Here is a 15481-nt window from a genome sequence, read left to right on the forward strand (position 1 = left end):
ACTGAAAAATAATTATTTTTGGTTAAAATGTGAATCTTGAGTTGGTGACCAATAGACATTCTGACTCCACTGTGATTATGGTACTGTCTGTAATGTGATGTTTCAGAATTGGCGTAGCTTTGAGATTAAAATGTGGTTGATGTAAAATTACTATTTTGGCAATACAGGATTCTGTAAATGATCCATTTAACCTCTTACATTGTATTACAGTAATGTTATAATTTTGAGCTGTTTATATATCATGTATTGTTTCTACAGAAACAAAGTGTAAAATTACACCATAATCACTTATTTGTATGTTACGTGATGCCATTGATCAAACATAATCCCTTTCCCACCCTTGTCGTTCCTCCTTCTCCCTACTCCCGTTGGGCAAAAGATATGACTTGGCTTGAAGATATGGCTTGAAAATGCGCACCACCAGACTCGTGAAGAGCTTCTTCCCCTCTGTTATCAGGCGTCTGAACAGTCCTTACAAAAGCCAGGATACAAACTAATTGCTTACTACCTAAGACATAGGTTTAAAGTGAAGGGAAAAAGATTTAATAGAAATCCGAGGGGTAACATTTTCACAAAAAAGGTGGTGGGTGTATGGAACAAGCTGCCAAAGGAGGTAGTTGGGACAGAGGGACTATCTCAACATTTAAGAAACAGTTAGACAGGTACATAAATAGGACAGATTTGGAGGAATGTGGGCTAAATGCAGGCAGGTGGGACTAGTGTAGCTGGGACATGTTGGCTGGTGTGGGCAGGCCTGTTCCACACTGTTTCAGTCTATAACTCTGACTCTACCTCCATTGCAGTCATTGGACTTTGTCTCGAGAACTGTTGCGCTATAATGCAGATAACTATATTCTGTACTCTTTATCATTTCCTCTGCTCTCTATTGTACTTGTGTTTGACTTGATTATATTTATTCTTGGTGTACAACCCGATTAGATAGCAAGCAAAACAAAGCTTTTCACTGTACCTCAGTACACATGACAGTAATAAACCTAAACCTAAATTCTCCTTAGTCAAAAATTCCTTCTCTCTTTCCTCCATCTCTATCCGGCCTGTAGCATCTGTAACGTGGAACATTAAGCCCCCAGTCCTGTCCTTCCCTAAACCATGTTTCTTGAATGGCAACATTAAAGAAGTGTGGCAACTTTAATGGTCCCATGCACCTATCCATACCCTGAGCTCGTCCATCTTGCCTGTCAAGCCTCTTGCATTGAATTACTAGTTTAAATTAATCTAAATATCCCAATGCTTTCCATATGATTGCTGGGGACCACAACCAGACTAGCCAAAAGAAGTATTTGTTGAACCAACATCAACTTCAACATCAACACACACAGACACCGCTATACCACCATCAGAAACACCCACTACTCTATCCCTCGTCCATAGTTTGGAAAATCTGACCACCTGGGTGTGCTGCTTTTCCCCATCTATAGACAGGGACATAATGTGGCACCAGTGAATAGGACTATGAAGTGCTGGTGAAGGGAGGCAGAGGAGCAGTCGAGGGATTGCTTTGAATCGTGGACTGGGTCACATTCAAGGATTCATAAGTGTTAGGAGCAGAATTAGGCCATTCGGCCCATCAAGTCTACTCTGCTATTCAATCATGGCTGATCTATCTTCCCCTCCTAACCCCATTCTCCTGCCATTTCCCCATTACCTGTGACACCCATACTAATCAAGAATGTATCTATATCTGTCTCAAAAATATGCATTGACTTGGCCTCCACAGCCTTCTGCGGACTTGAATGAATATGCCATAGTCATCGGCGGCTAAATGAAAAAATGCGTGGTCATGCATCTGCCTATAAAAAGCTTTAATCAAAAGCCTTGGTTGAACCAGGAGACCCGTAATCTGTTGAGGGGTAGATCACTTGCATCCATTGTAATGAAATGGTTCAAGAGGTTGGTTATGGCATGAATCAACTCTTGCCGCAGAAATGACTTGGATCTGCTTCAAGCTGCATATTGCCACAATAGGTCAACAGCACGTGCTATCTCACGGGCTTTCCATTTTGCTCTGGATTACCTGTATAATAAGTACCAGTTCTTTCATGCGGTCAGTCAGTTGAAGCTGGACACACTTACCACGTGTAGTCACCAGTTACACAGGAAGATTCTCTGATCTCTCACATTATGTAGATGGAGCATACCACTGACCCACCTGTCTACCTGACCTTACTTTCACGCTCTGCTCATTCTCTTGGCAAAGCCCCCTGAGGCTAAAGGGCCTGTCCCACTTAATGAATTATTTGGGCGACAGCCAGCGTCATATCAGCGTCGCCAAAAGATTTTCAACATTTCAAAATCCAGCGGCCACAAAAAAAAGTTGCGACATTTGAAAAAACACCGCGCGTCAAAAGTCATCACGCCACGAATGTTTTGGTGACCTGATACGCAAGTCAATTATGCCGGCAGTCGCCGAAAAAATCACCAAGTGGGACAGGTCCTTAAGCCTCACAATCACAGCACTTTACCTCAGTCACAGCCACTCCTAAAAACAGCTGCTCATGACAGAAATTACTAGATGTTTTTCTTTCCTACTTGAAACCAACCTAGATATTATCTTTGGGATAATTGCATTATCCTCCACCATGAAGACGGACTCAAAATATTGGTTTCAATTGCTCTTCTTAGTTTAATTTAGGGACACAGCGCGAGAACAGGCCCTTTTGCCTACCGAGTCCGCACCGACCTGCGATCCCCGTACCCATACTGGGAACAATTTACAATTAAACCCAGCCAATTAACCGACAAGCCTGTACGTCTTTAGAGTGTGGGAGGAAACCGGAGAAAAAAACTACACCGGTCTCTGGGAGAACATACAACCTCCGTACAGACAAGCACCTGTAGTCAAGATCGAACCCGGACCTCTAACGCTGCGCCATCGTGCTGCCCGTCTGAGGAAGGGTCTGAGTCCAATTTAATGCCTGACCCACTGAGTATGTTTTGATTATTGGTTTAAATTTGCTGGTATTTTCCTTCTTTCATGTTCAGAGTCGTGAACATGTTGTCTGCAAGCATATGTTGCGTTCCATGGTTAGATACCTTTTTTTAAAATAGAGAATGTGAAATTGAGGATGAGGAAGGTCAGAAATGGAAAATGTGAAGACAAGAGAAAGGTGAAAATTGGAGCAACTTGATAAAACATGGGTTAGGTAAGGTCATCTGAACAGAAATGAGACAAGAATATGCCACACATCCCACAAAATGTGCATAGTTTGTGTCCATACAAGTTCCTGTAACATTGATAATTAAAGAACTGAGCTGTGTGTCCAACTAAACTTGTCACCAAATTGTGATGGGTTCAACTAGTGTATTTAAGAAGAAATGAAGCAGAAAATAATAAAATCCACTGGAGTGCTGAGTTGTTTGATTCAAAGTTTGAGGCAGTATTTTCAAAGTCCTATGGGAGATATTACAACATAGAAACTACTTAACAAATCACCACGTGAAATCCAGCATGATGAGAGGTCTTATTGTGATGTCATTCTCCTTTAACCCCATAGAATGAAGTCAAATTACTCAAAATAACCATTTAGTTTATTATTAAAACGCTAGCAAATGGCAACAATTTAATTCTGTAAACTAGTATTTATTTGATTGGTACTGTTATACATACTTTGTTACTAAATGCTTCATGTATTATTTTAATGTATTATCATTTAAATATCAAGAAGACATATCCCAATTGTGTATACATGTAAATAAATATATATAGTCTGTGTGTATATATATTTGTGTGTGTGTGTGTGTGTGTGTGTGTATAAAATGCACATAAAAATATATAAAATTATATTTGTAATAAAATGTTATGTACATATATATACACATGTACACATATATATACACATATATATATATAGATATAGATATAGATATAGATATAGATATATGTATAGATATAGATATATGTATATGTATATGTATATGTATATATATATATGTGTATATATATATGTATATGTATATGTATATAAAATTGTATTAGATATATAGATATATATAAATAACCCAAGAAAATGTTATTTCCATGCAGTGTTCAGAGCACTTTTGAAGTAGCAGAATTATGACTAGGACCCATTACTTAGCAAAACAGCATAATCTAATGAAGAAACAAGAAAAATTCAATTATACCAAATTGTTGCAGTACTGACATATTACTTATTAAGTTAAAGCATTATATGATTTGGTTAAGTGAAACTTTTCTAATTGTATATGCCATGAACTAACTGAAACTTGAAACCAGAGCATTGAGGTCATGCTTGAGAGGGCAGAGAAATATTTTTACTTTCAGAAACAAGGCAGTTCTGATAACTTGTGACCAATAACAGTTCAAATAAATTGTGCCCTGCTTTAATAGTGAAAACACAAATAATAATTCACTGATTTTCGTTCAATATTCTATTTATAAGACAAATTAATTTTGTAATTAATTTTATTTACTTTTGCGGAAGGTTATTACAAGCATAATGGTGTTTTTGTTCACATGAGTTGGTAAGTTAAGTGACCAGTTTTAAGCTCTTTTAAGAGGTAATTTACTATTTCACTTATCAGCTTTTGAAGTAATATGAGTTTTTAGCCTCATGGGTCATTTCTTTTTGAGAACAAAACATGTTTTAAATACTTTTGGCTGCTTAAGAGGTGAATTTGATGGCATACAATGATGAGAAACTGAATTGACAATTTTATAAACTGCTTGAGACTGGTGACAAAGAAATTCTATATATATGTTCAGTAACACTGTGTGATATGTGGCAAAAATGATAGAGTGACTGATGATGGAGGTGCAGTTGAAAATATGATTTAAACTTGTTTTAGGAATTATATTCTCCCAATTACTTTTTTCTTCATTCAGTCTGCACTATTTTCTTCCAAGAGGTGGGTCAGAAGGCTTGATCCATAATTCTTGACTAGGTCATTCTGAAGACTAGGAGACTTGGGAACAGCTGTGTCCCCATTGTTTTGGACTCCCAAACCATTTGCCTCTTTCACATCCCCTTATTGTAGGTACTGCCACATACTCTTTTAACTGTACCTAATTCAGTTATTCTATTATTGTTTTAATATTTATTTGCAGTATTTCAGATTTTACACTATAATACAGCACAATTTTACCGTTTTGCATTTGTCTCTGTATTATTATTGTGTTTATCATTATTATATGTACCCTGATCATTTTCTGAGCTTCGTGGGATGAAAGAATTCCATTGCACACAATTGATGATACGTTGATTCTCTGTTTTTAGGATGATCTGCATATGTCTTGGTGTAACCTTGATGCAACCTTGAAACCCACAACTTCCATCTGCTATTTTACAGAAATCACTGGATATCAAAAATGTCCATTTTGAAAGAATTTAAAAAAGGTGGATAATCTAGTACGTACGTAAAGATGTTAACCACATCCAAGTGTTACAGTTCTTAAAACCCATCAGCTGAGGATTAATATGGACAGATGAAGTACACAACATCTGAAGCTTTTGTTTGGTTTTTCAGATTGGAAAGGATTCTAATGTTAAAGGCACAAAGTCACACTTAATCTTAGACTCGTTCAAGCATGAATTTCTTATTGGGCTTTACTGATTTAATATGGATACTTAATTCCTGGAAGACATTTTTAGTATTGTTTCATCAAGAAACAGCCACACTAACTAATTTTGCTTTTGAACCATTATTCTAATTTTATGTTTCTGTTTCAAGTAGCACCAACAATCCTATACAATATACAATATCTGTTTCAGAACTCTTCTAATTCTGTTGAATTGCCGTACACTTAGTGGTATTGATACGAGTCATAAAGCATTGTAACAGGCCTTTCGGCCTTGCGTGTCCATGCTGAGATTCCCATTTTCTTGCACATACTTGTCCAAATGTTTTTAAAATGCTATGACTACCCACTTTTACTACATCCACTGACAACTTGTTCATATATACCACCAATTCCCGTGTGGAAAGGCACCCCTCAGATCTCCTTTTAAATATTTCCACTCTCACCTTACATCTATGTCTCATTTGAAACTTGCCTACCCTTGAAAGAATCTGTGACTGCCTACCATATCCAAGCGCCTCGTCATTTAATAAACCTCTATAAAGTCCTACTTGGTCTTATGTACTGCACTCCCAGCCTAGCTAATCTTTCCTTGTCCCTCCATTCCAACCAACATCCTGGTGAAACATTGAATCCTTTCTCATGCTACTGCATCCTTCCTATAATGTTAGGATCAGAAGCACACACAGTATTGGCTGAACCAAGTGTGGCTGAACCAATATCTCATACAGCTGCAACACGAGGTCCCAACTTTCATTCTAATTAACAAGCAATCTAAATGACTTCACTACCCTATCCACCTGTGTCACCAATTTGAGAGAGCTCTCTGCACTTGGAACCCAAGGTCCCTCATGATACCAATGCTTCCAATTGAAGAAGGGTCTCAACCCAAAACGTCACCTATTCCTTCTCGCCAGAGATGCTGCCTGTCCCGCTGAGTTACTCCAGCTTTTTTTGTCTATCTTTGTCAGAAGGCTCAGAATTGGAAAGGACTCGAATGCAGGCTTACAGAGAAGTACTGAAGAAAACCCAAAATCCAAACACGAATGGTACAGAAAGATATAGACCTGGAACCGACAGAACTCAGAACTGCTATCGAACCGACAGAATGCAGAACTGATCAGTCAGCACCCAATTGCTGATGATCTCAGGTATTTATACCAAGTGATAGAAATGTCCAGCCAGTATTTGATGGCCCAAAATGAAATTGCCTCACACTTGCCTGGATCTGCCACCTCTCCATCCAGATTTCCACCTGATCCATGGGATGTAATCCTTGATATCTACATTTCTGCTATTCTTCATGTAATAATAATAATAATACATTTTATTTATGGGCGCCTTTCAAGAGTCTCAAGGACACCTTACAAAAATTTAGCAGGTAGAGGAAAAACATGTAAGGGGAATGAAATAAATAGTAGAGACATGACTAGTACACAAATTAAAGACAGAATTCAATTCAAAACGCAATTCATGCACAGATGAAAAGGGAGGGGGACGTGGGGCTAAGGATAGGCAGAGGTGAAGAGATGGGTCTTGAGGCGGGACTGGAAGATGGTGAGGGACACAGAATTGCGGATCAGTTGGGGGAGGGAGTTCCAGAGCCTGGGAGCTGCCCTGGAGAAGGCTCTGTCCCCAAAACTGCGGAGGTTGGACTTGTCGACGGAGAGGAGACAGGCTGATGTGGATCTGAGGGACCGTGAGGGTTGGTAGGGGGAGAGGAGGTCAGTGAGATATGGGGGGGCCAGATGGTGGAGGGCTTTGTAGGTGAGGACCAGGATTTTGTAGGTGATCCGGTGGGAGATGGGAAGCCAGTGAAGTTGTTTGAGGACTGGAGTGATGTGATGCCAGGATTTGGTGTGGGTGATGAGTCGGGCGGCTGCGTTCTGGACCAGTTGGAGTCGGTTGATGTAGGTGGAGCTGATGCCAAGGAGAAGTGTGTTGCAATAGTCCAGTCGGGAGGAGATGAAGGCATGGATGAGTCTTTCAGCAGCGGGAGGTGTGAAAGAGGGTCTGAGTTTGGCGATGTTGCGGAGATGAAAGAAGGAGGTTTTAATGACATGGCGGATGTGAGGCTCAAGGGAGAGGGTGGAATCAAAGCTCACGCCAAGGTTGCGGGCCTGGGGAGATGGGGAGACAGTGGTGCCGTCGATGGTGAGAGTGGGGTTATTGATTTTGCTGAGTGTGGATTTGGAGCCTATGAGGAGGAATTCTGTCTTATCGCTGTTGAGTTTGAGGAAGTTATGTTGCATCCAGGTTTTTATAGCTGACAAACAGGATACTTGCTTATCAGACCACAGATTTGCATCAAAGTAATTTGTGACCAACAACAAAGGTTCCAGCACCGAACCCGATGTTACTCCACGAGTCACCGACCTCCAGTCAGAGAAACAATCTCCATGATGTAATACTTTGAATGGAGGAATTCTAATTCAGATTGTTTATTTTTAATAAGTTAAAACAACCACAAGAGCTTTTTTTTAGACAAAGAAACAACTTTAATTGAATGTTTTTCATTCACCACCAGCTAAGTATAGGATGTCAAGATTTGATCTGTGCCTGCAACAACTGTATGCTATCAGCCCATCAGCCAGCTGCCATTTCAACACTTAAGAAAATCTTGTCTGGGTAAATATATAGGAGCCCAGTAATTATTCCATTGAACATTATTGCAATTGAAATCTTTCAACTGTTAATGAGAAAAATCACGTGGAATTCTGCTAACAAGATTATTGGAAACATATGAAGGAATTGATGTCAGGAAGAAAGCCATCTAATTATTCACCCAATTATGGTACTGTTACGAGTTAAGGATCAGTCATTTTAACTTCATGCCACTAACAATGTCACTGGTAAAGTCTATGCCTTATCAGAAGGCCTTCAATTTTAATTTGTAATTTATGGTGAAAGGAAATCTGCAGAAAATACAATATTAGAATTGGCTAATCATTGAATTAGCAGGATAATACTGGACTATAGTTTGGGAATAAAGCCTCTAACAACTGTATTAAAACACAACCATAATTATCATTCTATGATGTAAGCTTGTACTTGCTTTTTATTTTGCAGATTGCCTACAGTAAAAAATTGTTCCAATGTTTCAAGGTACACAATGCCATGGACAGATAGCTAAAGAATTGTGCTTACAATATTACTTAGTATTAGCTAGCATTTCTGATCATACATAAGATGAAATGTTAGAATTGTCACGGAAGGAGGCCATTCAGCCCAACACGACCATGCTGGGTCTCTGTTCATACTGATTCCTCTGTGCTTTCCCCTGCACACTACATGTTTTTCTTCTCAAATGCTATCTGATTACAGTTTCAAAGTCCAATTTGACTCTCTTTCCTCCATTCTTACAAGCAGCGAGTTGAGACAATTCCCATAAGTCAAAAAGACGTGCATTTGCATCTGGACCCAAAACGTCACCTATTCCTTTTCTCCAGAGATGCTGCCTGTCCCATTGACTTACTCCAGCTTTTTGTGTCTATCTTCGGTATAAACCAGCATCTGCATTTCCTTCCTACACAAAGTAGTAGGTGACCACAATTTAACAAGAACAATAAATATTGGAACAAACTCTTTCCTCAAATTAAGTTTTACCTCGTTAAGTCACTTTCTGGTTTTCTTCGACTGGACTTGCTTTAAGGAGCAACTATCCTTTATCAGGTGTGAAGAGGGTTTGAAGTTGGAATTACTTCACCCGAAAGCACTCCGCTGACATTTTTACAAACAATAGGGGTTCAAACTGCTTTCGACATGAAACAAAATATTCCTCATTGTAGATATCACTGGAATGTACTAGGTTCATTCTTATCAAACAAAGAACTATTTGCATGGAATTTTGCAATGGACTGTCAACAACTCGCCACCATCAGCCCAATAGACACAAAATGCTGGAGTAACTCAGCGGGCCAGGCAGCATCTCTGGTGAAAAGGAATGGGTGATGTTTTGGGTCAGAGTGCCTGTCCCACTGAGTTGCTCCAGCATTTTGTGTCTATCTTCGGTTTAAACCAGTATCTGCAGTTCCTTCCTACACCATCAGCCCAATGACTGGAATCCGTCAATTTCCATGAGGAAAACAAGCCCAATAGAACAAAATGTTTAAAGTTCAGCATTATCCTTTGTAAATTTGTTTCTTAAATAAAGGATGACAAAGTAAGTATGCTTAGAGTTGTCATTTGATTACAATTTCTCTTCTATTGATTGCAGACTTTAAATGGAATTGCTTGATCTCAGCAGATCAGGCAACACTTGAGGAGAGGGGATTAGAGTTAATGTTTCAGGTTGATGAACTTTAATCAGTTCGGATTTTTCATGAACCTGATTTGTTAACTCTTCTCTATCTGCAGATGCAGGGACAAACCCAGATTCAGGGACAATTTCTTCCCAGCTACTATCAGGTAACTGAATCATCCTACCATCAACCAGAGAGTAGTCCTGAACTATTACCTACTTTCGGACTATCCTTGATCGGACCTTGCTGGCTTTACCTTGCACTAAACGTTATTCCCTTATCATGTATCTATATGCTGTAAATGGCTCGATTGTAATCATGTATTCCTCTGGCTGGATAGCACGCAACAAAAAGCTTTACACTGTACCTCGGTACACATTACAATAAACTGAACTGAGATGCTGTCTAACTTGCTGTGTATTTCCAAAGTTGTCTTAATTACACATTTATGCAATTTATTGTGGCAGCTTAAATACAACATGATTATCGACAGTTCTCTTTGCACTTGGCCGGGAAGATTGTTTTTCATATTCACTTTCATATTTTCTCATGACAAAGGAGACTATTTGGCCCATTGTGTCCATGCTGGCTCTCAGATGAATAAATCCCCATAGCAAGTTTCTGTAAGCTATGTTTGCAAGCATGCTTCTGAGGAGTCTTCAAATATCTTCTAACATGAACGTGCTCATAGATGTGTTTTGAAAGATGCAGACTGATTTTAGTTTACTGAGTTCTGAACCTCAATTTAGGAATCTGTGTATGTATTTAAAAATCTGCTTATTCACAGGATATGAATAACCACACACTGTGATTTTTCTTTAACCATACTCATTTTCAGCACTATTGATCAAACTTTTTCTTGCATTACAGCTCTTAAATATATCAGCACACTTTTAACGGTAAAGGTTTTAAAAATAATATTGATTCATTGCCCTTCTTTTTGATCCCCTGGGTAATATACAATACGATACGATAGAACTTTATTTATCCCAGGAGGGAAATTGATCTGCCAACAGTCATAAAAACACAAACTACACAAAACACAAAATCCATGAAATCCATGAAATATGAAATTAAAGTGACGAGTGGAGAGGCTTGGGGGATGCATAGATTGGGGAAGGGGGTAGGGGAGTCAGTCTCAGTCTACCCCATGACAGAAGGGGGAGGAGTTACGTTTGATAGCCACAGGGAAGAAGGATCTCCTGTGGCGTTCTGTCCTGCATCTTGGTGGGACCAGCCTGTTGCTGAAGGTGCTCCTCAAGTTGACCATTGTGTCTTAGAGGGGGTGAGCTGTATTGTCCAGGATGCTCCGCAGTTTGAGGAGCATACTCCCCTCCAAAATCAGGTTAATTTAAGTAGAAGCTTTTGAAGGGGGAGAATAATTTCAAGACACTTACCAATTTGTGCTGTAATCGTTTTAGCACGCAAAATGAAAACTTTCACTCCATGGTCGAAACTCTATGGACAGTGCCTCTGGAGGGGATCTTGGGTTTGGTAGTCTGCTCTGAGTAGTTAGTTGATCTTGAAATTGCAATGTAGGAGAAAATATCTCTTTCTGTATTCCTTAATTTTGTAAAGCAAGAACAGCCAAGAATCATGTATTGTACTTAAAAGTACATTTATGACTATCTGTGATTCATGTTCACACACGACCATTACTGTGTGGAGCAAAAAAGTACTTATTTGCACAACCCCTCTCTGATTTCAACAGTACATTTAAGAGAAATATAAATATTTTTTTTAATAAAGATGGTGAGACTTAGCATAGTTAATGATATTTTGACCAAAGATATACTCTGTGATAAGCAGTGGAACATTAAACATTATGTATTAACATTCTGTTCAATGTCACCTTATCATTTAACTGGGCAACACTGGTTTGCTCAGGCACTCCATCGTTAATGCCAACTGAGTAATTACATGGCAAATTAAAGCTGTGGAGTTTGAAGTTTTTCAGTCAGTTATTTAACCATTAAACCACGATTCAGAATGTGCACCTTGCCTTCACAAAACAGTACACTTAGTTTTTTTACCACTTTATTGTAATCCAAGGAATTTTGATTCTGCATCTTTTGAAAGATTTGCTTTGAGCGGATAATTTCGGGAACATCAAAATGTTATGGTGTGACATCCAAAACTTTTTCGTTTTTCTGAATATATTTGTTAATTATGTACGAGCTCAGTTGAGGGAAAAGTAGAGTTATTTTGCAATATTGGATCATTTCATAATCTCAAGATAACCCCACATGCCTTCACCGCACAGGGAATTTTACTCTTCACATGATGGGCAACTTTGGATGGGCAACTTATGTCTCCCACTTGAAAGTACATTTATGGCTATCTGCGATCCACAGTGAGTTTCAGTAAGTTATGTTCACGTGCATGCTCCTGAAGAGGTTTCATAGGTCTTCTGACACATGGATGCTCGTAGGTATGTTTTGAAAGATGCTAATTTATTTTAATTTACTGAGTTCTGAACCCCAGTATATACTTTTTTTAAAAATCCCATTATTCACAAGATTAATACTGTGATTTTCATTAAAAGTCATGCACATATTCAACAATATTAATCAATTGCATTTAAGTACATCACCTTATTTTAAAGCCTTTACATTTTTTTAATGGTTATTGATTGCATTGGTTTTATGACCCTATGTAATATTTAAATTAGTTTAAGTAGAAACTTAGATTCTGCAATGATTTCTGTATCTTCGACTGTCTTGTAGTTGTGTCTGTAGTGTGCCAGTGTAGTTTGAAGTAAAATAAGTTTTAATTGTGGCACAACATAGCTGATTAAAAGCAACTCCTCGTGGATGCAGGCTGAACTGCTACCAGGATCAATCAGCATGGATTACTATTTGAAGAGCGATGCGGTGGCACAGCGATAGAGCTACTGCCTTACAGTGTCAGAGACCCGCGTTCGATCCTGATTATGGGTGCTTGTCTGGACGGTGTTTGTACGTTCTCCCCATGATCTGCGTGGGTTTTCTCCGAGATCTTCGCTTTCCTCCCACACTCCAAAGACGTAGATGTTTGAAGGATAATTGGCTTGGTTATGAATGTAAAATTGTCCCTAGTGTATGTAGGGTAGTGTTAATGTGCAGGGATCACTGGTTGGTGCGGACTCAGTGGGCCGAAGGGCCTGTTTCCGCGCTGTATCTCTAAACTGAACGTTCTTAGAAAACTTACTCGTTTATTTTCATTCTGCATTCCACCTCTATGACACCAATTTAAAAAGTATGATTTAATTTGGAGCGCTAATGCACAAATGGTTACAGTGCACTAACAGATGTGATATCTCATGCGCGTACTACTCAACACATCTTCCACCAAACACATTGTAGTTTGTAGGATTGTGAAGTGGTGTTTTGAGAAGTGGATTCCTATTAGGATTTAATAAAGCTAAGGTTAAGAGTTGTTTTTAATGTATCAGTAAAAACAGTGTTGAAAGACAGCTTCACTACTGCTCAGTAGATTAGTCTTTGTAAATGTTTAACAATGATTCAGTAAACCACTTTGTCAGTTTGTTTTCAAAACTGCAGAAATGACTGTAATCTACTATCAAAGCCCACATAAGTGTTTAATTTTTCCTTGATTCAAAAAGCATTTCATGGTATAATTCACTTGTGTCAACAGCGACATAAGTATTTGGACAGCTTTCTTGTACAAATATTTTTATTAACTTTCATTCCTTTTGTGTGATAACTGGTACAAATAAAAGTTACAAGCAACTAGGTACCAATGCTTTTCTGAAACATCCTTGAAATGGAGACAAAAAAAGTTGAGAACTGAAGTACAAGGATATGTAACAAAGTAATGGTTGATTTGGAAATGTTTTATCCAGCATAAATTAGCCAGGGTCTTGGAGGCTTAAATGATAAGAGTTTACTCATACATTGTTTAATTAATTGAAAAATGCTCATATTGCAGTAAGTTGTTATTAAAAACTAGAATCAGTGTTGCCAGTACGCAACCATAATTGGTACACTGGGGAATTAAATATTTAGCATTAGTAATGTAGCAGTACTAAGACACAAATTTCTATTTCAGTAATGAAAGGGATTTACTGTAAGTGCAAATGGCTGCAATGACAGCTGTGACAAGGGAAACAGTCTGGACTATTTCAATAAGACTTTTCATTTGATGGCAAGCTTTACCACATTATTTGCTGGTAAAAAGATCTGCACATTTAATTCCCAAATGTAACGCATTACCAAAAGTACTGAGATTTCTAATTACAAATAGGATGAACAGTTGGCCAAATGTCTTGCCTTAAGTGGCCGAAACATGAAGCTCTCACCAACTAACATGACATCAGTTCATGCTGTTGTCAGTAAAAACATAGATGTCAGAAAGATCTTGTTTGTTTTAAGTTTAATTACATTTTGAGCATAAGTGCTTCCACTGATACAACATTAAAAAGTCGGATACAGGCCTCTAATGAGCTGTAGTGGTGGATGGCTGAACACCCTGAGGGATTCTTTCACTAAATTAACTGTACTGCAGTATTTGGTTTGGACTCAATATGTCTTTTAGAAACTGTTTAAGCACAATTACAGAACTCACTCAGTCTTGTGTTCCGTTCAGCCAGGCTGAATTAAGTTGTTTTATCTAAAGGTGCTTATTCAAACAAAAGAATTTACCGGGCATTTTCCATAACTATCTCTGGTCCTGTTTATTTTATATTGAAAAACTAATATTAAAGATACAAAAAGCCTCCAGGTTGAATGATTTTTTTTCCTTCAAATTATTAAATAATTTAGCTCAGCCATTTTAAGTTAAACAAACCCTCTAAATATCTCAACACTTGGAAGTATTTAATGTAATACAAAATCAACTGTAAACTGCAGTTTATTATTGAATTTAGTCCAAATAAGTTGCAGTCAAATACTTTGATCATATCAATACCTAATTTATTTGTATAGATTTAATTAGTCATCTTTTAAAATATGCTTAAACGTGCAGAACAATGTGATACACTTTGTAATTCACCATCTTTGAGAATTGGTGATGATTTATTTTATTTTATTATCCCATAACCTTTTATTCCACGGTGGTAAATATTGGGAAGCATTCTGGTGAGACCTCATTTTAGATTCCTGAGTACAAAGGGATAGTTTTCCAATAATATTTGCACGACAATTTTATCATTACAGTATTTGGCTGAATGTGAGATTCTTTCATTCCTTGAGGAAAATACGACGATTTTAGTATTGATTTTATTTTGAAAGGTGGTGCAGTGGACAATAAAATCTCCTAAGGAAATGTTAGACTTGGCAATAATTGTTATTTGGGATTATGGAAATTTAGAAATATTGATCATTATTTGTTAAAGTTATAATCTAAGGTGCTTTGTGTTGTCTGGGTGGCACATGCTTCCTTGAATTGCCAGTGCTGCTTGTTTTGCCTTTATCAGTCATCAACTCATCAACTGGTCCATTCATATAATGACTCTGGCAGCTCATCAGGGAATGGAGCACCATTGAATACACTTCTATCAGCCTTCACACCTCATTGTGGGAACCTGTATACGATGTCAACTTTCTCTGCAAATTGTGCACAGTGCAATAAAAGGAGATTCAGCAAAATGAAACCGTATAACCTTGTAGCAGTCAGTTGAGATTGCAAGTTTGTGTTGAGTGATAATTCACAGCCTCTTTTTTACTTGGTCACTAAGTCACAT

General features: G+C 38.1%; 1 long non-coding RNA gene across 1 annotated transcript; it reads left to right on the forward strand.

The window, feature by feature from the left end:
- The first annotated feature begins 2928 nt into the window (after positions 1–2928).
- LOC116982833 lies at positions 2929–8566 on the forward strand. Its single transcript, XR_004414542.1, has 3 exons — positions 2929–3164; positions 6532–6708; positions 8085–8566. It is a non-coding gene; the product is annotated as an uncharacterized LOC116982833 (long non-coding RNA).
- The last annotated feature ends 6915 nt before the right edge of the window (positions 8567–15481 follow it).

Source organism: Amblyraja radiata, chromosome 17 (assembly GCF_010909765.2).
Source record: "Amblyraja radiata isolate CabotCenter1 chromosome 17, sAmbRad1.1.pri, whole genome shotgun sequence".
Lineage (NCBI taxonomy): Eukaryota > Metazoa > Chordata > Chondrichthyes > Rajiformes > Rajidae > Amblyraja > Amblyraja radiata.